At 43.9% G+C, this 24,893-nt stretch overlaps 1 protein-coding gene and 1 long non-coding RNA gene across 5 annotated transcripts in view; one reads left to right on the plus strand and one right to left on the minus strand.

The window, feature by feature from the left end:
- RAD51B (RAD51 paralog B) overlaps window positions 1-24,893 on the plus strand; it is a 713,517-nt gene that overhangs the window by 613,052 nt on the left and 75,572 nt on the right. The gene's annotated exons all lie outside the window — the stretch shown is intronic.
- LOC311522190 overlaps window positions 13,888-24,893 on the minus strand; it is a 168,933-nt gene continuing 157,927 nt past the window's right edge. The window contains exon 4 of the long non-coding RNA XR_014712069.1: window positions 13,888-14,282. This is a non-coding gene — a long non-coding RNA (uncharacterized lncRNA). The remainder of the gene's footprint in view (window positions 14,283-24,893) is intronic.

A 24,893-nucleotide genomic window follows, 5' to 3' on the forward strand; every position in this document is an offset into this window, starting at 1 on the left:
TTATGTAAGACTACATTCCAACCTTTTCCTTATTAATATTTCGGTAGACACATCCCTAAGAAGTGGATCCATGTTTTCCTCTCATACTTCTGAGGGCATGGACATTTTCTTGCATGTGTGTGCATGCACATTCACCCAGAGACTGTTAAAACACATACACACGTGCTCTCTCACATCCTCACAAGTTTATTTGCTTCTTTAATTCATTCAAAACTCCAGAAAGCAGACACTAAACATGTCCCATGGATAGTTTCAAGTTTTCCCTTGGTCTTCATATTGCAGTCCTACTTGCTATGCTCTGTGCATAGTCCCTACACCAAGGAGCTAAGTTCTATCTGCATTTGTATCTTCGCACAACTGACTACACTGCTGGTGCTTAACAAATAGCAATAAATAATAATAAGCAATGGAAATAGATGTAGCAGTTGCTGTTTCTGTTTGCAGCCAGACTTGCAACTGCACTAATAAACGTGATCCCAGGTTTAGTGATTTAGCTGACGGTTATTAAAAAATAAATCATTCAGACAATTGTGTGTGGGCTACATGCACTAAACCAGTTTATTTGCATTCTTGATAAGGTAATCCCCAAAAGTACACTGTGTAATGTGTACAGGCCAAACTGGTGCTGTCTGGTTATACTTAACCAGTTTACATTTTTCTGAAAAACTTAAAATCTGGCAATTGGTTGGATTAAATTTTGAAAAAGATTATGTAAGTAGTGTGTGCAGAGCCATATGCAAAACATTTTACCTGTTGATTCATGAATTGGACGCATTTTCCTCTTCAGGAAACTTGGGGCGGCACAACCATTTTTCATACTCACTATTTGTCTATCATCTCCTCCTCCTCCTTTCCCTTTTTTATAAATCTGATTTAAGCCTTCAGTTTTTTAAATTTACTTCAGGTAACTAACTAAGATTGCTGGAGGCGTGCCTACTCTGCTATGTTTAGATTTCCCTCTGGATTTGAACATACCAGGATTTTTTGATCTGGGATTTTGGACTGGCCCAGTTTAAAGACATTGCAGACACTGAGAGCAGAAGCAGATCCAAGCATTACCATAGTCTAAGGGAGTTTTTGCACTGAGCTCATCTGTGAGGATTGAATCTGTGACCTTTGATACAAAAAGTGGCCTCTACTAATTAAGCTAAAGAATCATAGAATCATAGAATATCAGGGTTGGAAGAGACCTCAGGAGGTCATCTAGTCCAACCCCCTGCTCAAATCAGGACCAATCCCCAACTAAATCATCCCAGCCAGGGCTTTGTCAAGCCTGACCTTAAAAACCTCAAAGGAAGGAGATTCTACCACCTCCCTAGGTAACGCATTCCAGTGCTTCACCACCCTCCTAGTGAAAAAGTTTTTCCTAATATCCAAGCTAAACCTCCCCCACTGCAACTTGAGACCATTACTCCTTGTTCTGTCATCTGCTACCACTGAGAAAAGTCTAGAGCCATCCTCTTTGGAACCCCCTTTCAGGTAGTTGAAAGCAGCTATCAAATCCCCCCTCATTCTTCTCTTCTGCAGACTAAACAATCCCAGTTCCCTCAGCCTCTCCTCATAAGTCATGTGTTCCAGACCCCTAATCATTTTTGTTGCCCTTCGCTGGACTCTCTCCAGTTTATCCACATCCTTCTTGTAGTGTGGGGCCCAAAACTGGACACAGTACTCCAGATGAGACCTCACCAGTGTCGAATAGAGGGGAACGAACACGTCCCTCGATTTGCTGGCAATGCCCCTACTTATACAGCCCAAAATGCCGTTAGCCTTCTTGGCAACAAGGGCACACTGTTGACTTATATCCAGCTTCTCGTCCACTGTAACCCCTAGGTCCTTTTCTGCAGAACTGCTGCCTAGCCATTCGGTCCCTAGTCTGTAGCAGTGCATGGGATTCTTCCGTCCTAAGTGCAGGACTCTGCACTTGTCCTTGTTGAACCTCATCAGATTTCTTTTGGCCCAATCCTCTAATTTGTTTAGGTCCCTCTGTATCCTGTCCCTACCCTCCAGCGTATCTACCACTCCTCCCAGTTTAGTGTCATCTGCAAACTTGCTGAGGGTGCAGTCCACTCCATCCTCCAGATCATTAATGAAGATATTGAACAAAACCAGCCCCAGGACCGACCCTTGGGACACTCCGCTTGATACCAGCTGCCAACTAGACATGGAGCCATTGATCACTACCCATTGAGCCTGACGATCTAGCCAATTTTCTATCCACCTTATAGTCCATTCATCCAGCCCATACTTCTTTAACTTGCTGGCAAGAATACTGTGGGAGACCGTGTCAAAAACTTTGCTAAAGTCAAGGAATAACACATCCAGTGGTTTCCCCTCATCCACAGAGCCAGTTATCGCATCATAGAAGGCAATTAGATTAGTCAGGCATGACCTGCCCTTGGTGAATCCATGCTGACTGTTCCTGATCACTTTCCTCTCCTCTAAATGCTTCAGAATTGATTCCTGAAGGACCTGCTCAATGATTTTTCCAGGGACTGAGGTGAGGCTGACTGGCCTGTAGTCCCCGGATCCTCCTCCTTCCCTTTTTTAAAGATGGGCACTACATTAGCCTTTTTCCAGTCATCCAGGACCTCCCCTGATCGCCATGAGTTTTCAAAGATAATGGCCAATGGCTCTGCAATCACATCCACCAACTCCTTTAGCACTCTCGGATGCAGTGCATCCGGCACCATGGACTTTGATTTAGTTGGGGATTGGTCCTGCTTTGAGCAGGGGGTTGGACTAGATGACCTTCTGAGGTCCCTTCCAACCCTGATAGTCTATGATTTGTGCTCATCCAGCTTTTCTAAATAGTCCCTGTCAAGATTCCTCCCCCACTCTGAACTCTAGGGTACAGATGTGGGGACCTGCATGAAAAACCTCCTAAGCTTATCTTTACCAGCTTAGGTCAAAACTTCCCCAAGGTACAAAATATTCCACCCTTTGTCCTTGGATTGGCCGCTACCAACACCAAACTAATACTGGTTACTGGTGAAGAGCTGTTTGGACGCGTCTTTCCCCACAAAATACTTCCCAAAACCTTGTACCCCACTTCCTGGACAAAGTTTGGTAAAAAGCCTCACCAATTTGCCTAGGTGACTACAGACCCAGACCCTTGGATCTTAAGAACAATGAACAATCCTCCCAACACTTGCACCCCCCCTTTCCTGGGAAATGTTGGATAAAAAGCCTCACCAATTTGCATAGGTGACCACAGACCCAAACCCTTGGATCTGAGAACAATGAAAAAGCATTCAGTTTTCTTACAAGAAGACTTTTAATAAAAATAGAAGTAAATAGAAATAAAGAAATCCCCCCTGTAAAATCAGGATGGTAGATACCTTACAGGGTAATTAGATTCAAAAACATAGAGAACCCCTCTAGGCAAAACCTTAAGTTACAAAAAAGATACACAGACAGAAATAGTTATTCTATTCAGCACAGTTCTTTTCTCAGCCATTTAAAGAAATCATAATCTAACACGTACCTAGCTAGATTACTTACTAAAAGTTCTAAGACTCCATTCTTGGTCTATCCCAAGCAAAGACAGAATATAGACAGACACACAGACCCTTTGTTTCTCTCCCTCCTCCCAGCTTTTGAAAGTATCTTGTCTCCTCATTGGTCATTTTGGTCAGGTGCCAGCGAGGTTACCTTTAGCTTCTTAACCCTTTACAGGTGAGAGGAGCTTTTCCCTGGCCAGGAGGGATTTCAAAGGGGTTTACCCTTCCCTTTATATTTATGACAGTCCCAAACCACTTCTTTCTCCACAGAGGGCTGGTCACCTCCTCCCCATGCTGTGCTGCCCAGTGCAGTAGTCTGGGAGCTTACCTTGTTCATGAAGACAGAGGCAAAAGGAGTGACTTCATTACTGGGTAGCTACAGTAGGCTCTTACTTTCCCTGTGGACTATCTAGTAGAAAAGGACATGATGCTCTTAGCCAGTTTGTTAACTGGGGGTGGGGGGGTTGGTTCAGGCCCTTCTGTAGTTATTGCAGCAAACCTGCTCTGTAAATCCTCCTTGTATCCTTCTGCTACAGAAGTACATTTTAAGAAATGTAATTTGTTGTCCATCACTGTGAATGTGAATATCTTGTCCTAATTGAATAGGGTTCAATATTTCCAGCTATGTTTGAAATGAGCTTTTTGGCTTTTTAATTTTTTTGTGAATCTGCTGTAGCTGAAAGGTGCTGAATGGACAGCCTTGAGGGCTAACATCTTCCATGTATCTATATTGTAGGTACAGCTCAGGCAGCAATTGAGCAAAACCCCAGACCCCTCACATTACCTTACCAATGTGCCTCAGCCCTGACCTGAAGGGATCACTGCTAGAGTACAAAACTGAGTCCATAGTCCATTTATTTCTTGGCCTCTCAACTGAGACTGCCCAACAAGGGAACCAGTAGCAATGATGGTTTTAATGATGTGGCCTCGTACAGCTGGTGAAAAGATTCTAGCAGTTAGAGTCTTCTGCCTGTGAAGAGTTACAGAGTAACAGCCGTGTTAGTCTGTATTCATAGAATCATAGAATCATAGAATATCAGGGTTGGAAGGGACCCCAGAAGGTCATCTAGTCCAACCCCCTGCTCGAAGCAGGACCAATTCCCAGTTAAATCATCCCAGCCAGGGCTTTGTCAAGCCTGACCTTAAAAACCTCTAAGGAAGGAGATTCTACCACCTCCCTAGGTAACGCATTCCAGTGTTTCACCACCCTCTTAGTGAAAAAGTTTTTCCTAATATCCAATCTAAACCTCCCCCACTGCAACTTGAGTTGCAAGCTCATGCTCAAATAAAACTTGAAAGCTCATGCTCAAATAAATTGGTTAGTCTCTAAGGTGCCACAAGTACTCCTTTTCTTTTTGCCTGTGAAGAGTTAGAGCATGGCATTGGCAGTGCAAGCATTCCTTATGCTATCCTGCTTTTAGGCCTTTTTAAAGTCCATCTTTACCCATAAAGAAGATAGAGACACAGTGGGGAATATCTTTTATTAGACCAACTTCTGTCCTTTTATTAGACACAGAAAGCTTGTCTCTCTCACCAACAGAAGTTGGTCCAATAAAGATATTCCCTCACCCACCTTGTCTCTCTAATATCCTGGGACCAACAGGGCTACAACACTGAAAACATAAAGAAGATAGTCTATGATATATTCTACTTTTAAGATGGACCAAATTCATATGCTAGCATGAGGTGGGTACAACTGCCATTGAAGTCAGTGAAGTAGCCCACTGACACCTACCTTCTCCTAGGAGTGGGTCTTTTTCTGGACAGAATTGAGAAATTTCTCAGTAGGCTAGGATGGGTGACGCTTCCTTTGTCACTGCCTGTGCTGTACCTGGTCTGTTGACAGAGGGCTCTAGTTTCATAGTTCATAGGCAAGCACCTTTCACCAATAATGTATTCACTTAAAAACTTTGTACAATAGACGGTTTGGTTCGGCTTTGCATTTTTTAACTCTTATCCAGTAGATAAGCTATTACTGTTTGAGTGGTTATTCTCTACACTTTTAATGGGGAATACCACTGGAACTGGTAATATTTTTCTTACGATACAAAGGAAAAAAATGTTGTGACTGTACCCCCATGCTTCACAGAGCTTGATGTTTTATTAACACCTTAGAAATATTAGTGGTACAAATCCTAACCACAACATGTTTTTGTTATTACCATTATTTTTAGGAAATAGTATTTTACAAATAGTCATACAGCAAGCTAGTGGAGAGCTCGGATTAGAACTCAGGAATTCCTGGCTCCCAGTCCTGTTCTTACTCCACTATACCACACTGTTTTCTCCTTTTCCTATGGAGAGTTAACTTCACTTCAGGTTCTAGCAGAAGATGCCAAGTTATGAGCCCTTATCCAAGAACAAAGATCTGAAAAAACACCAAATGGAGCACATAAACAGACTTGCCAAGGAACTTGATACTCTCTTTTCCCAGAGATCTTGGTGCTGAAGGTCTGCTCAGACCTCTCCCCGTTAAAAATCAACTCTCCCAGCTACCTGGACCTGTGGCTCACTGGCTGAAGGCTTTTGGCAAGCCCTGTTTTGTATGGTTGTATGGCTGATGATGCATTTTTACAGGTTTATTATATTTCCCCATATTCTGAGAACTGATCATTCCACTGTCAACAAACAAATCTCTTTGCCCAATGAACAATTTTCCTTTAGCAACTCAGTGCTCCCATACTATAGGGAGCTGTAAAAAACAGTGTTTACACTTTCTGCGATTATAAGAACATTAACATATAAACAGAGGGGAGATTTAAACAGGCGAAAACAACCCCAGCCTGGCCTGTTGGGAAGGGGTGACAAGCTGCTTTTTCAGAGTGCTCACCAAGGATGTCAACTTTTCTGTAGGTTTATTGCACGAATGAAAGGCTTAAGGGGATGGAAAGCTTTTGTCTGACAAAAGGAGGATCCATCAGGCTTAGAAATGGACTGAATGATGTCTTGCCTATAGAGAGTTCCCTATGAGCATGTTGCGGGGGGGGGGGGGCAAAGGCAGGGGGTATTCCATTAGAAATCACTGGTGAGACCTTGGAAAGAATTCTCATACAATACTAGATCTGCCCAAGTGCTAAGAATGTGATTATTGCACATGGAACAAGCATGTGGCCTTAGGAAAAGAAGTACAAAATAACCTTGGTTTTGTGTAGTATCATTAATACACACTGCATCTCGAATGCTTTACAGTAAAATAATAAAGAAAATCATTTACCTCTCTTATCTTACCTATATATGCTATCCATCCACCCATCGTATTTCAAAGGTGCGCATCACCAGTGAGCAATAAGTACCAATATTGGGGTTACTACCAAATGACCCATCTTTCCTCTTATCATTAATGCAATTTCAAAACTGCGTGTGTTTTATTATAAATAAAATATTGAAAATAGAATAAACAATAGCGCAAAAGAGAGAAATGAAGAGAACGAGGCAAGGGAGTTCTCACCACCAGGGGTGAGACTATGTGAAGTAACAGGCCGGAGATCAGTACCAGATGAAAAGGGGGAGAGGAGTAATGAGAGATGAGAGTAGGCTGGTGCAAATCTCTGTAGCATTTTAAAAACAAAGAGGGCAGTTCTGAAGTGGGTTATTCTGAAGTGAACGAAAGAAACCAATAGATGCAAAGTACTGTATTTTATACACTTTTTTTTTTTGTTACCTTCCCTTATTTTGCTGAGGGATGAAACCCATCTTGTCCTGGTGCAGTGCCGTCATGTCATAGATCAATAGATAGCATAGCCTGAGCAAGCCGCTTGGTATTCCAATATGACCCTGATATTTCACAGGACACCTCCCAATTTTAACTGGTTTAAATATCAGCTAGTGCAGATGCCTTAAACCTCCCTTGGAGTCCTAAAGCAATTTCTCACCCACTAGACAAATGCAGGGCTCTCATAAATATCCTTCCAATGGGATAAAGAATTCTGACTCCTAAAATTTCAAGACTTCATTTAAAATTATACTACATTGAACAGGATGGCTCAGTATTGGCCAATGGGATATGGAGACTCTCATTTCTAGGTGTCAGTTTGAATCTGATCTAAGTTGACAGTCCCTCTTAAATTATCATCTGATGTTTGTTCTAGTAACCATGTGAAATGAGAGGTTTTTTGTAAGGGATGCGTGGAGGCTCTTATGAAGTCCCAAAGGACAGGTGTCAGAATTACCAAACCCCCCACCATAGCTGGTACAAATCACTACCTTAGTTGGCAGGCTGATCAGAGTGGGTCATGGACTGAATAGGCGATGGAGAGTTAACTCCCCACTCACTCCTAGAGGTGTGAGGCACAGAAACAGTGAGTGTGAAGAGAAACATGCCCTGCTGCTGTTTTTGCTGTACCCGTTCTGTGGGTAGAAGGTTTCAGGCTCCAGGGCTGTTGATCCATCATCTTGCATGAGCAAAAGCAGCCCATTTATTACAAGTAGGTTGGTAAATTATGGTGGAAGCCAGTACAGGGATAGAGTGGAGGCAAACTAAAGTGCTGAACTGGCCTTGGGACTGGATTTGGGTCCACCCGCTGTGCCTTCCCTCCACTGGGGGTTGATAAATATCCTCCTTCCCCCAGCCCCATTTTCCACTGCAAAGAGCAGAGACAAGGGGACCCTTTCATCTTGGCACAGCCTTCTGCTGATTAATGTGATGCAATGTTCCCATGTAGGCAGAGGCAGCAGTATGTCCGCCGTGTAATTAGGAGCGAGATAATGAATGCTTTAGAGGCTATTCAAGCACTGCTGCCCGCCTCCCTGCAGAACGAGGCTCTTTCTCAGCAGTTAAGCCAAGTGGAAGGAAGGGTGGCAGAAATCTCATTGGCTCCCTGCTTAATTGTACTGGAAACTGGGGCCTCACACTACAGAAAAGAAGAGTAAGGGTTGGTAGGGGAGAGATGGCTAGTGGGTTTCCTCTAACATTACAGGACCAAAGTTTTGTTGTTATTTTTAATGTGTTTGACCTTGTGGCAGAAGAAGCTTTAAACATACACATCTTGGCTTTGTGTATGCGTGCCTTTTTTGTTTCAAATCATATGAGAAAGCCATCATTTAATAAGCATAAGACTTTGCCTTCTCAGTAACCCAGGGGCAAAGATGCTGCTGCTGCTGCTTCATGGCCTTTGAAATGTGGGAAACAAGCCAGAGACACAATAGGTTTATTCTTTATTGTGAGACTTTACAGTTACAGCACCATTGTCTAGTTAATAGTTGCAAAAAGGACACTCCCCTTCTCCTGACCCCTATGCACACACAGGGAAAACAACCCATTGGTTCTAAACACTGCTACCCAAACTTCCCCAGATTCATATGAGAATCAAATGAGAAAGAAGCTGAAAGTTTGCCTGATCAGCTTGAAGCCAGTGAATCCATCCTTTTTATTAGAAATTAAGCTTACTCCCCATATGGTTTCCTAGATTATTTCTGATGTTTGCTAATGAAAAATCATTTTAAACTTCATAACTGAACACACAGCAGGCTAAATTCAGCTAAATGCAGTCAGATGTTAGCAGGTATAACTCCCAGAAGAACCAAATTCACTGGTAATATAAATGTGGTGTAAATTTGGTAGTGGGTGTAAATTAGTCAGAATACAGCTTTGAACTAGATGGTAAAGTGAAGAAATTTGCAATGATTTGGTATTGTCGGTGTGCAAACTGAGTGCAACTTTCGCAGCAAGGGGCCAATGGAGGATTGGGAATAAAATAAAGCAATGCTCACACATGTTCAGATTTATGCCTGATCCACCCCAACAATCTCTAGAATAAAGTTCAAGACTAGTATAAATAGGTACATTCCCATTAGCTTCAGTGATAAAATTGATCCCCACAGAATACCAAAATGGGGTAAGGCACACTTTATTTTGCACACACCCTGGTGCCAAATGGATGCAAGTTACATTACTACATCACTTGCTCTCATTTTTAATCAACCCAATATGTAATTGAAACCACCATTCATGGCTGGTTTTCACCCAGTTATCTGACAGTGGAAGCTCCCTGTGTAATTTTCAGGCTTTTCTTGCATATATAGAGCCAAAGGAAGAGATGGAATTGGATATGTAACATGATGATGCAGTTATGACAAGATCAGATTTTCCCCCCACCAGAAATGTATATTCATAACCACATACCACGTGCAACTGGAGTTAGTGGCAGGGAAGGCAGCTGTACAAAACAATCAAAGCCACCATTCCGTTGCTATCTCCCAGAAATCCCACAGAGCTATCCAGTCGTACACAGACACACATTAACTGATATACTTGCACACACACTTGTTACACCTCATTTTGGTCACGCTGTACCAATGCACAAAATACCACTCACACATGCTCGCTATGGCACTTGGATTTCCTGGGCCTCTCACCTGTGCCCTTTATTTTTATTCTTTTTCTCTCTCTCTCTCATGCCTGAGATCCGGAGAGAAAAAGTTGAGGAGTGGATAGTGGAAATAAAGTCAAGATAGCCCTGTCCAAGCTGAGGGACGCACAGAAAGTAAATAACATAAAGGAGAAACACCAGAACCCCATTCCTAAAGCAGATTAAAATGGTTTCCAGAGTCTCCTCCTATTGATGAAGCTGGCTGGCAGGAAGTGATGCCACATGATGTAAGTGTTTCTTCTTCTAGAAGAAATACAGAATGTCCTCCAGAGAGTGTAAAGTCATTGATGGCATTGACTGTAGGTCTATAAACCATAGTATCTCTAAATATATCATAGGCAAACCTGCTGATGAAAAAACATTTGGTGATCTAACTGATGACTTCAAGTTTCATTCCTGTGCCAGTGAGCAGATTCTATCTATGACTGATACTAAAAGAAATATGCACAAGAAAGAGCTAGACAAGAACCAGGATTAATTTGGTGTGTTGTAGAAGGCTGCAACGTATCCCTATGCTACAACTTACCTGATGATGAAAACAAACCTCACCAGATTTTTATTTGAAGAGCTACTTGTTCAGCATCTACCGTCCATCATCTGGAGGATTTCCAAGTGAGTAAGGCATTCATTTACCACAAAGTTCCACTGATGTGACCTCTCTCAGGGCAACACACGAAGACACTGACACTTCTATAGTCACATAACTTTAATGGCATTTGCAATTTAGTTGTGTCTGCAAGAACACAGATGTTCTGTCCCTGCTAGTCACCGACTCCTCCCACACCCGTGTTTATTGTTCAAAACGCTGAGTAAAGTTGGTTACAGCCACGAAATGAAAATATATTCCCATGGAAACTGTCTTGCAGAAGCTGCCATGTGAATCTCAGACATCTCTGCTGCCTTCCATGTCCTGACAGGATGAGATACTAGGTCAGATCTGCAGGTGTGGTGCAGTTTTTTTTTAGCGAAACTGCCAGTATACTGTGGCTGCAAAACTGGTCCGAATTTCCTAGGGAGGATCGCTGCAGCACAAGTGTAATCCTGAGGATGCATAGAGTCAACATTGGGATTTATATGCCATATACTCTCTTTGCTGCCACCATCGCAAGGGAAAGGGAGGTTGGACTGGGCCACTTCTATGCTATACCAATCCCAGCCTACGTTTTCTGCCTCTTATGGCTCTTACAGGCCAGTGTAAATCAGAGCAGTCCTCAGGCTGCTCTAGGACAGCCCGGGGAGGAAGAGGTACTCAGAATAGCACCAGGATCAGAGCAGTGTAAGGGTGAGTTTTAATAACTACCTTTGAACACCACTTGGCCTGGTTCTTCACTGCCCTGTGCATCTTGGCATGCAAAGTGAGTTCAAATTGGGTGCAAAATGCTATCAGATCAGAATGGTAACAGTTTATATTCACTTTGCATTCACTATGCACAGGTGTAAATGAATACACAAGATGCAAGGCACTGGAGAAGCAGTCCCTTCCTCTGACTTGTTCTCTGCAGGCCAGAATCTGACCTATCATATAGTGTTCTGGAGGGGCAAAGGGGCTATAAAGCTGTCTTACTCAACCATCTGTGGACTGCCCCAGTGTGGAGGAATCCCCAGGTGGCATGGAGCTAGCGTGGCTGGCTCTGTGCCACTCCCTTCCCTGCCCATAGCACAAGGGATAGAGCCAAGGAAAAGGGGCATGGCAAGAGTTCTGTTGCACTCCAGCAATCACCAGCAGCCAGAATGGCCTTTGGCACAACTCAGAGCAGCCCTCAGAGGGCTGTTAGTTGTGTCAGGCAAAGAAAACTCCCAAAATTATGTTAAACTAAAACTTCCCCAAAATCCCACCCACACAATATGTATTTGGTCAGCTACTCCTTCCCACCAGGAGTCACATAACACATTGGTTCCTTCCCTGCGGGGCTGGGGTCAGTTTTAAATGGGCATTCCAGGTGATGGGCATTTCACCATTTCCACTGGAATATGATCTACAGTCTCATAGTATGGCAGATGAGGAGCTACTATGTAATAATCTAAGAATAGGGAGATATGATAATTTTATGAATACTATGTGTAACCTTGTCAGTGAGGTAGTTACTGTATTACTGAGTTATTTAACTTTCCTGTGTGACTGTATTGGTTTATTTTAATAGAGGTGCTGTTGGAAAAACAAGCAGGAAAGCAACAGAGTGGCTCTAGATCAGTGGTCTCCAACCTTTTTCAACCCAAGATAACTTTTTAAATTTAAGTGCAAACCAGGATCTTCGCTGCCCCTTCCCCAAGGTCCCACCCTGCTCACTCCATCCCCACTCTCTCCGTCGTTCGCTCTCCCCCACCCTCACTCACTTTCACTGGGCTGGGGCAGGGAGTTGGGGTGCGGGAGGGGGTACAGGCTCTGGGCTGGGGCCAAGGGGTTTGGAGTGTGGGAGAGGCTCTGGGCTGAGCCTGGTGCAGGGAGTTGGGGTGCAGGAGAGGGTGAGGGGTGCAAGCTCTGGGAGGGAGTTTGGTTGCAGGAGGTGGCTCTGGTCTGGGGCAAGGTTTTGGGCTACAGAAGGGGATACAGGGTGCTGGCTCTGGGAGGGGGCTCAGGGCTGGGGCAGGGGGTTGGGGGTGTAGGAGGGGATTTGGGCTGCAGGCTCAGGGCTGGGGCAGGTGGTTGGGGTGCAGGAGGTGGTATGGGGTGCTGGCTCCAGGAGGGGGCTCAGGGCTAGGGCTTGGGTAGGATGTTGGAGTGTGGGAGGGGTGTGGACTTCCACTGGGCAGCACTGACCTCAGGTGGCTCCCAGTCAGTGTCGCAGCAGGGCTAAGGCAGGCTTCCTGCCTGTCCCAGCCCTGCACCGCTCCCTGCTCACAGGGATTTGCTGGCCGATTCCGGGTGCGGTGCGGGGCCAGGGCAGGCAGGGAATTGCCGGACTTTTAGCAACTGGAGATGGACTGTCAGAGGCTCCAGGATCAACCAGTCGATCGCGATCCACTGGTTGGTGACCACTGCTCTAGATGAGCAACCTCCCAACACTTGGGGGTCAGTTACAAGATAATGGCCTATTTCCAGGCTCCATCCCAAAGTTACAAAGCAGTTTTGCCAAGCTGAGAGCCTAGACATCAAAGGGACACTAAACAATTCAAAAGACCCTCTGGAAAGAGTGAGGGAATCGTGAATGTGCTATTCCTGGGCATGGAACACAGATACGTACCCTGCAGGATGTCTGAAAGCAACTCGGGCCTTCTCCAACTTCCAGGGACCAGTAAACCTTAGAGAAAGCAGGTTATTATTTTAAGGTCTGTTTTCTCTGGGATGTTTGAGTTTTAAATAAACAAATCTTTGCTTTAAGAAGGCTGTCTGGTGACTGGACACCACTTGTCATAGCTCCTGGAAGGGAAAGGACTAAAGGTACTGAACCTAGCTAGAACCTGCTGAGGTTATCACAGCTAGCTGCTGGGGACTGCAGCCAAGTCTTGTTCTAAAAGTGAGAGAATCACATAATTCCATCGCAAGAGAGGAAATATTTCAAGGCCTGAGACCTCAGAGGGGGTGCGTTCAAGTAGACCAGGAGGGGTCAGAGGTTCAGTAAGCGCAGTAACTGACACATAGATCCACTGTTCCCCAATAGCCTACATTTCCTTTCCTTAGTTTCATCGTTTACCCAAAGATATACCCCAGTGCCTTTGTTTTGCTAATGAAATGACAGCACTCTTGGGATATCAACTTGTTGGAATTACCAGGGCATATTAAAAAAGAACAGCAAAAAGCATGTTCTTTATTATTGCAGTATAATGCCAGGCCCAGTGATGCTTCCAGAAGGCGAGAGAGAGAGCAGAGCATAACGTGTCCCCGACCTGTCCAGAGGGACATAACAGAAGAGGTTTTATTTTATTTGTTTATACAGTGACTCAGTCTGTAGTAACTGGGCTAAAGTCCACTTAGAAATAAAGAGAACAAAATGCCTCCTGTTAGTACTGGACATTTTCCTCTTAAGATATCACAGAAAGGATTTAAAAAAAAAAGAAAGAAAAGAAAAACTCCAGCAGGATACAGGAAGCCACAGGCTTATAGGAATGTAGCAGCACTTCGGAAAGGAAAACACAGCCTCAGACTTTCATCTGCAGATTTTTTTCTTCATTTTTCCTTAGCTTCTCTACAGCCCATTGTAACTGAAAGCATTAGCAAGGCCAGATCTCCAAAGACTACAGGGCACCTACACAGAGGGCAAGCACATGGGTGGGGGCAGATCACTGGATCCAGTGTTCCCCAGACAGAGAGGAAATACACTGGACTGTGCCAATCACTGGAGTTTAGCCTTCCAGGGGCTTCTGCAGAGAGAGAAATTGCACTGGTGTGGCTGTATCCCACAGCCACTTGATCCCATAGTCCTTTGTCAGATTGACAATCCTTCAATGGTCAGAATCCTGGATCCTAGAGAACCTGCTAGAGAGAATATATAGGGCATTGATTATTATTATTTTATTTTGCACATCTAATCACCTCCTTTATACAGGTATCTGAAAACACTATCTAAACATTAATTAAGCGACACTGTCCCCTGTGTGGTATCAAGAAGTGTCTGAAATGTTTGCAGTGAAAGTATTTGAACTGGGAGGGAGCATGGAGCTGCATTTTATTATAAATGCAAACACTGTCTTAATATCAGTAAACTAAAATTTCATGAATTTTTTTTCAGATTTTTTTGAATGGAAATTGAGTAATTTTCAAGTGAAGGTGACTAGGCAGGAGAAGCATGCCAAAATGAAGTTCTGAATATAAAGATAACCATTTCACTGAATTTTGCAAACATACAAAATTGAAGGAGTTGGCAAGTGCCTCAGATGAAATGATGGCAAATTTCATGACTAATTTGTCACTCTTTTATACAGTTCTAGTTAGTAGTAGTATCCCCATTTTAGATTGGAGTAAACAGAGGTGATAAACTGTGAGGTGACTTGCCTAAGGCTACACAGCAAGTCTGTAGTTCAGCTGTTTGGTCAGAAGACTGTCAAAAATATTCCCAGTTAATTTATAGAAGTTTGAGACTTTTTTGTGTTCCAAATAACTCCTGAACAGCTTTCTTCACACCCTCATGACTTCGTTATGCTGCCTTCATTGGGGACCCCTACCTAACATTATTCAGTAGATTTCAATCTTTTACACTGACAAAAAAAAACAATCATTCTTAAAAATGAGGATCTGGGGGACTAGATGGTTTAAGGGATTGGTAATGAGATACAGAATCATTCTCCTCTAGTTTACTGATTCAAATCTAACTAAAGTCACTGGTAACCAACAGCAATTAATACTGAAGACTTGTTTATATTTTATGTGAAATGAGTTGGTGGCCTGGGTCCAGATCCTAAGGACAATTGCTCCTGTCAGTAAAATCACCATAGTTGTCACTGACTTCGATACGTGGAAAAATACTGGAACAAATTATTAAACAATCAATTTGTAAGCAATTAGAGGATAATAGGGTGAAAAGTAATAGCCAACATGGATTTTTCAAGAACAAATCATGCCAAAGCAACCTTTTTTCCTTCTTTGACAGGGTAACTGGCCTAGTGGATGGGGGGAAGCTGTAAACATGTGTAAGCAGTGTCAGGATGAGCTCCACCCTGACATCTGGTGGTGAGGTGTGGCAAGTTGTGGAAAAGAACTTCAGGGGCCGATCTCATTTGCATAGGCACACCCACCATGCCTAGAATGAGACCATAGCTGCCCAAATGGTCACTTTGGCTGCTGTGGGATCCCCAGTGTCTCTGTTATTGGGGCAGGAAGAATAAATTGTTATAACCCTGATTATGGGAACTGTGCTTGGAACTGTATGTGGCCTTTTGTTATGATGGAGGGATTCACCATCATCTAAGTAGCACTCGCTAGGCAAGGGTCATGGGTTCCAAAACTGTGTGAATGGAGAGAGGCTGGGGACAAGTATTAATACTTGGTGGCATGGGCCCCTTGGTGAGGGCCTTACATGCTGATTGCACTTCCTCCTCTCTCCACTGTGGAATATCAGAGCTAATTTTGATTTCATTAGAAGTCTAGTTATAGGTTGCTGAGCTCACTTTGGGCTGACAGTGCACCAGCACTGGGGCTCCCCTACTATAAGCTGAATTCACCTAAAAGCTGAAATCACTGAGTGTTGTGTTAAGTAGTGGGGGAGCCTGAAGATATATTGTGGAGCAGTTTGCCGGACGGCTGGTGAAGCAGTTCGACGCGGAGCAGTGTGTGGATGGCAGGAGCTGCTTGTGGGCCGTGGAGCTGAGTGAAGGAGTTCGTGGGGCAGCTGGCGGAGCGGAGCGGAGCGCAGCTGAGCGAAGGAGTTCGTGGGGCGGCTGGTGGAGTGGAGTGCAGCTGCGCGAAGGAGTTTTATGGGGCGGCTGGCGGAGCGGAGCGCCGCTATGGAGCGGTCAGCTTCAGATCACGTAAGGTGCCTCTTACCCCCGTCCCATTTCCACCCAGGTTGGGAGGTAAAGCTCCGCCGATAAGCTTTCGAACTCTGGGGCTGCCCTGACCAGGGACAGAGACTTTTGGGGCATTGGACTTTTGGGACTTTGGGTGATTTGGGGTTGCTGGACTCAAGAACCAAAGGGAAAAGGGCATGCCCCAATTTGCCTGGGGTGGGGTTGTTTTTGCTCATGGGTTGTGTTATGAATCCTGTTGGTGGTGTTTCCCCAACATAATGCCACATTGTTTCTCTCTGTTATTAAAAGACTTTTGCTACACTCAGACTATGTGCTTGCGAGAGGGGAAGTATTGCCTCTTGGAGGCGCCCAGCGGGGGTGGTATATATTTGTCCCAGGTCACTGGGTGGGGGCTCGAGCCGGTTTGCATTGTGTTATTGGAACGGAACCCCTAGATATTGAACCCGGCCCTTGTTGCTGCCAACTCTGACGGGCAGAAGGGTTACACATGATTTACTTTGATTTTAGTACACTTTTGCCACAGTCCCACATGACATTCTCATGACCAAACTAGGGAAAAGTGGTCTACATTAAATTACTATAAAGTGAGTACACAACTTCTTGTAAAACCTACTCAGAGTAGTTATCAATGGTTCTATGCCAAACTGGTATGACATATCTAGTGGGGTCCCACAGGGGTTTATCCTGGGTCTGGTAGTGTTCAGTATTTTCATTTAATTACTTTAATAATAGAGTGGAGAATATGCTCATAAAATTTTCAGATGACATCAATTTGGGAGTGACTGCAAGCACTTTGGAGGACAGGATTAGAAGTCAAAATGACCTTGACAAATTATAGAATTGGTCTGAAATCAACAAGATTAAATTCAATAAGAAAAGTGCAAAGTACTACATTTAGAAAGGAAAAGTCAAAGGCACAACGACAAAATGGAGATAACTGGGTAGGCAGCAGTGTTGCTGAAAAGGATCTGGGGGTTATAGTGGATCACAAATTGAATATGAGTCAACAATGTGATGAAGCTGGAAAAAAGGCTAACGTCATTCTTGGGTGTATTAATAGGAATGTCATATGTAAGACACAAGAGGTAATGGGCAAGTTGAGCTGGAGTATTGTGTCCAATTTAGGGTGCCACACTTCGAGGAAGAGGGGTGCATAGACTTGGGAGAGTCTAGAGGAAAGCAACAAAAATGAAAAAAGGTTTAGAAACCCTGACCGATGAGGAAAGGTTAAGAAAGGCTTGTTTAGTCTTGAGAGAAGAAGACTGAGAAGAGACCTGATAAGTATTCAAATATATTAAATGCTGTTATAAAGAGGACAGTAACCAATTGTTCTCCATGTCTGCTGAAGGTAGGACAAGAAATAATGGGCTTAATCTGCAGCGAGGGAGATTTAGATTAGATATTAGAAAAAACTTTCTATCTATAAATTAAGTTCTGGAATAGGTTAGCAAGGGAGATTATGGAATCGCTATCATTGGATGTTTTAAAGAAGAGGTGAGAAAAACATCTGTCAGAGATTGTCTAGGTATACTTGGTTCTGCCTCAGCGTGGGGGTCTGGACTTGATGACCTCTCAAGGTTCATTTCAGCCCTACATTTCTCTGATTCCACAACTGTCTTTTTTATTGGCATTTCCAGCAAAAAGTCCTAGAACTAAAATCCCTACTCATTCTGTGACCTCATAGGAGGCTTGTCTATAATGGGAGAAATCATCATATTAGAAAACGTATTAACTAAGGGTATGTCTATGCTGCAGCTTCCTGCCAGCCTGGATAAATAAACTTGTGGTAGCAGAGCACATGCTAGCATGCTAAAAATAGCTGAAGGCTTACACTAGGCACCCAAGTTCATCCCAGAAAAGTTCTCCCAAAATTTTCTACCCTGTTGCAGTGCAGATAACCATGGGATATACTCCCAGAAGTTTTTGTGCCATAAACAGGTGAATGCAGCTCCAGTGCAGACACAGCAGCTCTAGTGTTACTTTGCAGTGTGGCCTCTCTCAGCTGAGCTAGGCTAACTTGAGAGAAGTAACGTGAGAGTAGAGATGCTACACACGGCTCATGCGGCACCTCATGGTCTCGGACACCATCCGATGGTCCAGGGACATCTACATCGAACACATCACCGGCCACCGACAGTACCAGGAGGTGTGAGCCGATACGACATTGTACATCAACTATGGGAAAGGGACTGAGAGACTTTTTCCATTGGATCATATGAACTGGAACCATAAACTCACCAAACATTAAATCCCACCAAATGAGGGTAAATCCATCCTCATCATGGTATCCACTCATTATACTCCACACCTGAACACAGCCATTATATGAACAAAATGCCCCCATATCTCAATCTCTGTACTTTGACCCGTTAAACCTTTACCCCCAATGGGAGAGACTGCAGATTATGTATTCCTTACGCCACCTGTTCCTAAACCGAATTTTGCACCCCTTGATAATCTGTACGTTATTCCCTGATAACCAGAAACTTCTATGCTTAAACTCTGTACCGTTTTCTTTTTACTTCAACATCATCTTAATAAAATTATTATATCTTGCATGAGCTCTGCAGTGAAGACGTATGCAACACCTATGAACTAACACAGTGTTAAACACTACTTTGTTTTTAGTGTGGCCAGTGATAATCATGTATAAAAACATATTAGCCTGATCATGGTTATCTCTAGAGAGGATAGTGTTAACCACTCAGCACGTTTAAACTTGTCTAGAGTTATCCACCCTGACATACTACATTATGTTAGAACACATGTTAACTAACACTATGCTAAGCACTCAGTGTAGGAAGTATAGTCTCACTTAAAATTATGTCAGCTAGTCTCCTTAACATTTGGGATAACCACAGCAATTTGATATGGTTTTAAACATGACAGTCCTTGTAGTTAACCATGATCAGGTGCTGTGGTTTTAAACACAGTAGTCCCTGTCTATACTGTGTGCTGAGTTATATTTAAGATCACTATGGAGTAAGGGATAACATTCCTCTGCAGTCAGAGGCCTGGAATTGGCCTGGCTGCCTGATTAGCCCACCACCCCCTGCACCTGAGGAAAGAGGTGGACCTTAATTATCTGACCCTTAGAAAAGAGAGCAGCAGGAATAAGGAGGGGCGGGGGGGACTTCAGGAAGTTGAAAGTGCCAGTGCTTCAAATGGATTGCTCTTGGAGTTACTGATGAGAAAAACTGCTTCAGAAAACCAAATGGACAAGAGAGAAACTGTTTGGGGAGCCCTGGAGTGTTGAGGTAGTGAGGTAAGGGCCAGAAAATCTTGCTATGGGAATTACTGGTGCAAAAGACTGATTTGGGGAAGGGACTGTTATGCTTGCATAGACTTTGAAGTAAGAATCTGTAAAAGGTGGGTTTGTGTTTAAGAAGGCTCAGTTATAGAAATTACCCAGCTGACAATTGCTTCTTAAGGAATTGAAGGAAACTCAGTTGAAGGGAGTGAGCAGCTGGCCCAGCAGAATAAAGCTTGGCCTGACAGGAGGAGGGTGCTCTAAGATCGTCCCAATTTATTACAGTCACATTAATTAATGTGTATTCTAACATAATAAAATTTTTTAGCTCAGACAAGTCCACGGAGGGCAAAATTGTGTTTAATGCCATGTTAATTACTGTGTGTTGGAGAAGGAGAATGTTCATTGAACCTTTGCTTCAGACTCCACCTTTCTAGGCCTCGGGAGATGCATTCTCCTCTAACCCATCTGGTAAGGCACTCTGGAAAACCTCAGCTTGGCCCACACCCTCCTCAGCCCCTGAACTGTGTAGTTCATATGCTGCCAGAATCACTAACTACCCAGTTTCACATATCTCCAAATATCTGCAGTGGAACTAGAGAGCATATATATGAGAGAGAGGACATTTTGCGGCTTTTAATTGTACCCAGAAACTTGCCTTTCACTCTTCTTTCTCCCCTGCCATTTCTGGCAGGACCATGTGAGGAGTGAGGGAGGGGAAGAAGAGGAGGAATATAATTTGGAGGGATGTATGAGACTTCTCAAAAAGGGCTGGAAATTCTGTCTGCCGTGAGGGTAGGGTTGAGTTTGCTTTTGAAATCCCCTTCTTTTTGGAAGGGATCCTACCTAAATTTCTGGTTTTAGGATGTGATATTTGATAAGTGCAAATGCACCAAAAATATTTTGAGATTTTTTTTTTCCAATTCTGCATGTCTGCTGCCTGCTCTAGGAGGCCGAGTCTGATTTGTAACAGCAGTTGCCAATGTCTGTACAGCCAAATGGGGCCAGCAGTTTTCCCTGACCCCAGCTTACAGCTTCCCAAATGAACTTGCTGCGCCTGAGCTTCTACTGCCAAGGAGAGCAAATGGACAGGCAGCTTCTGTAGCAGTTCAGCAGTGGTAATGGAGAACAGAGTCTGCAAATGGTGAACACGTAAAAAGAGTTTAAGGGCAGGAGGGCTAGTGTTCCCAAAACCTTCCCACACCAAACTATCATATCTGTTTGTTTGCAAAGGCCAAGTGATTCTTTGTATTTGCAAATGAAATGCAATGGCCCTTTCTGGTGGGGAGGAATTAGGATCAGCACTATAATTAGGATGTGTAACCCAGCTAGTCGGGGACAAATCCACACTAAAATAGTGGGCATAGACCTGCCAATGAGACCTACACAAATGCAGGGAGAGAGAGGCAGGAGGGGAAAGAGATGCACATTAACAGAGCAGAAGTGAGGGACTATAGAAGGAAACCTATGAAAACAAAATAAACCAGGAGTAGCAGACTGCTGTTGTGCACCCAGGCAGTCCAAAGCAAACCTTTCCTTGTACTTCCCATGACACCCAGAATTACATGCCCAAGAAATTAATTTAAAAACTCGTTCCAGGCCATTCATCTGCTAACTGATGAGGCAGAAGCTAGTGTCAGCTTGAAACAAGGCTAAAACTGCAGGAATGCAAAGAGACTACTTCACACAGCATTCAGGCTCTGGCTACATTCATTTTCTTTCTGAAAAACAGTTCCTTGATACTAATACTATGGCAATGCCACTGGTGACACAAATAGTGGCAGCTCTAATGCAAGCAAGGCTCTAGGCAGCTGCTGGTTTTAGCTGCTGTGCCATTCAGACCTGTGCAGAGCAAGTCTGAATTGCATGGTGGTTAAACTCGTGGCTGCTGGCACTTGGTGTACAGTAGCGCTTCCACTACCAGCAGTGGAGTTGCTCTAGTGGCAGCAACAGTGGGTTCTTTCTGCCACCCCTGCGGGACCCTGCAGTGCACAGTTTGACCCCTATAGGATGAACTTGCTCTGACTGTATTTAGTATTTAAAGCCATTACTAATTTAGGATGATCTGCAGCAACTTCATTCAGTGGGGCTGGAACTGCTGACCACTCTGCATTATATAATTCCAAGAGGGAAGGGTTGGGGACTGTACACAGAACACCCGGTACTGTGGAATTCTCTGTATTTCAACAGGCAGGGAGTATATCCTAGTGGATAGGGCACTGGACAGGGCCTCAGGAGACCTGGGTTCTGTTCCCAGTTCTGTTATTACCCATGACCCCCAGAAGGGCAAGTCACTTTGCCCTCTTGTGCCTCAGTTTCCACATCTGTAAAACAGAGATAATGATACAGCCCTCCTTTGTAAAGCACTTGTATCTAAAGATTAAGAGCTGGGTGTTAGTATTATACACCAATGTACTTCAGTGGCTCGTCATCTCTTTTATGGTTGCGGGGAGGTTTGGAAGGAGTTATTTTTACCCCAGTTTTTAGATCTTGTTTTGTTATCGGGCTGTATTCCCATATAGAAATTTCTGCAGCCATAATGTCTTCGGGTTTGAACAAATTAAATGTAGTGTTGTTGAAATAAAATGTGATGGCAGTCCTAGTTGGCCCCTATCTCTTCCCTTGGACTGTGCAGAGCTTTGATCAGCTGTTGGGTTTCCAGTTGTAACCTGAGCCCCTCACTCAGTCCTGTTAGGAGCATATTGTAACCAGTCCGAGGGCAGGAGTCCAGACACAGAATGTTCTAATGGGGGTGACGAGACTGGAGTTTATACCCAAGGTCAGGGACAAAAGAACAGCCCCTCTTCAGCTTGGGCAATTAAATGGCCAATGAGTTCAAACTCAGTAGAAAGGGACAGGATAGTGGAAATGGAAATTACTCCTTTGTTTTTCTTTTTCTTTCAGTGTTGGTTTAAAAGGCTGAGTAACTTCAATCTAAGTGCACACTGAACCATGTACAGTCCAGTCTGGGTGATATAGGCCTGGACAGAAATGTTGCTCATGTGGAAATGGGTGGGGACCTTGTATTGACATGTTAAAAACCTTTTCTCTGAGATCAGAGTCAGGCTGTGTACCGGAACAGAACTACTCCTCAGGAATCCTGATGGGCTGAGGACTCCAGAGCTTAGCAAATTCTTTATGGCCTTCCTGTGTGTCAGTATCTTTCTTTGTCTTGCTAAATTCTTCCTTTTTTAGTTATATCAAAAGAGCAGAGGTATTTGTGAGGGAGCTGGTGGGAAGAAGTGAAGGGGAGGGGAAGCCATTACATTCGCTGTTGCGTGCACATCCAGAACTATTCCAAAGGCAGGAAAGCTGTAAGAAATGTAAGGATTCTGTGCTGGCAGCTTGGCATCTCCATGGTAGCAAAGGACAGGGTAGATTTGCGTCCCTGTGGCTGCTCAAGAGAGAGGAGCCCAGTGTACTTGCTGTGCCGTAGAATGGGGCAGTTCTGATGTCTGAAAGGGAGGTCCCTGTGGTGGTGAGGGACAGAGCAGCTCTGTTATCCAGTCAGTTGGGAGGACTGGAACAGCTCTGTGTCCCTCTGTGGCAGCTCAGCATCCCAAACACCACACACAATGCTTCATCTCCAAGTGAAGAACCTGCCAAAAGAGTGATCCAAAGCCAGAAAACAGTTTACAACTCTTGACCCTGGCTCAGAGGGGGTGTGTGTGTGTGGGGGGATAAGCAATATAAACTGACACAGCAAATAATCCCAGCATGGAGGAAAAGGTAACGTTGTGACCCAGTTTCAACAAAAAGCCCATGAATTATGCAGAGAAGTAATTAAAAAACACGCTGGCTTCAAATCCAAGCCATTCATGCACAAAAATGAAGCTGTGCCTGTGTGCTAGAATTTTAGCACCAGGTGTTTTCCTCTTCTGACCTGTTCAACCTTTTGGTCGAGAGATGACAACCAGTCTCTTCCCTTTCAAAAGGGTTAGTCTCAGGTCTGATGATTTGTAGGGAGGAGGAAGAGGAAAGTCTTTGTTCAGAAGCCAAATATCGATAAGGAGAGACTCTCTCAGTACATTATCTGTAACAGGAATAAAGTCTTTCTCTCTCTCTTTCTCTCCTCTCTCCCCATTCCCCCTTCCTTTCATACGTGGGATTAGCTCCTTCATAACCAGAATCTATGTAGTCACAAGTAGGAAGGATTTTGAAACTGGAGATGGCACCTTCTCCTGGGAGTTAAGAGCTTTGTTGCAGGGTGTCTTTTCTTTACTTCCCTGTTTTGTGGTGTGGTGTTCTGTTTGTTGTTCCCCCACTCTACCAGAGATGAACATGAACCCGGAATTCAAGGGTTTGGATCTTTGGAAGTGTAGATCTGAATCCAGACTTTGCGTCTGACTATCTCACTAATGGGTTAAACCAAAACCCCTGATTCAAACAATTCTAAACTTTAAGAAAGTTTGGTTCCAGAGCCAAACATCAGTTTTTGCCTGATTTTGCTAGATTCAGCTTTGTTTCCCAATTACTGGCCAGAAACCATGGTGAGATAACTGAGATCAGATGGGAGAAAAGGAGGCCTACATTTGTGGGAGAAAAGTTCTGAATATAAGTTGGCTGTGTTGGTGTCCGAGGCGGAAGGAAGGAATCTCTCCTTCTATCCCCATTTGCCCCCTTTTTTAAACCTCCTTCTGAACTGCTATAGACAGGATATTAGACTGGATAGACCTGATCTAGTATGGCAAATCCTCTGTTCCTTTCTAGCTGTTCTCTCCTCTGGCAGGTTCAGAAGTGTGTATTTAAGATAAGACACCTGGAGTTTTCTCTGGCGCTTTTTTGTGTGTGTGCGTGTGTGCGCACCTCTTAATTATTTTGTTTTGTGGGAATGTAGGTGTAGAAGGACTGAAGCCCTATAATGGGTTGGGCAAGCTCACTTTGCTTAATTTCAAATCAGTTGGATGTTGTAACCTTGAAAATTCAACTCATGTGGTATTTGGATTCAAGTGAAGGGCAGGGGAGAGAATTTAATGACAAGTAAGGAAGTGTAATGTCTTTCATGGTGGAGAAGAAACAGGATTGTTGTAAAGATTTAAAGGGGATTCTTTTTTGAGGTTTCTAGATGCAGGCAGGACTCTGTAGTCTGGGAACAAGAGGGCCAGAAAGAACTATCTAAACGAAACTTCTTCTTTCCACACAGGTTCACCCTAACTCGTGCATTGACTCAGCAGTCATGGGGAGGCACTTTCAGCTCTATTACTGGAAGTATTATCTCCCTTTTACAGATGGGGAAATTGCCACAAAAAGAAGAGAATTAGGCCCAGTTTTATAGTGGTGTGACTCAGTTGACTTCAGTAGAGCTAATCTTGAATGACATTTGTGTAAGAGAGAAGAATCAAGCTGAGTAAGTCAATGGCAGAGCTGGGAATA

This window comes from Lepidochelys olivacea (genome assembly GCF_965140295.1).
Source record: "Lepidochelys olivacea isolate rLepOli2 genome assembly, chromosome: 6".
In the NCBI taxonomy this organism is placed as follows: domain Eukaryota; kingdom Metazoa; phylum Chordata; order Testudines; family Cheloniidae; genus Lepidochelys; species Lepidochelys olivacea.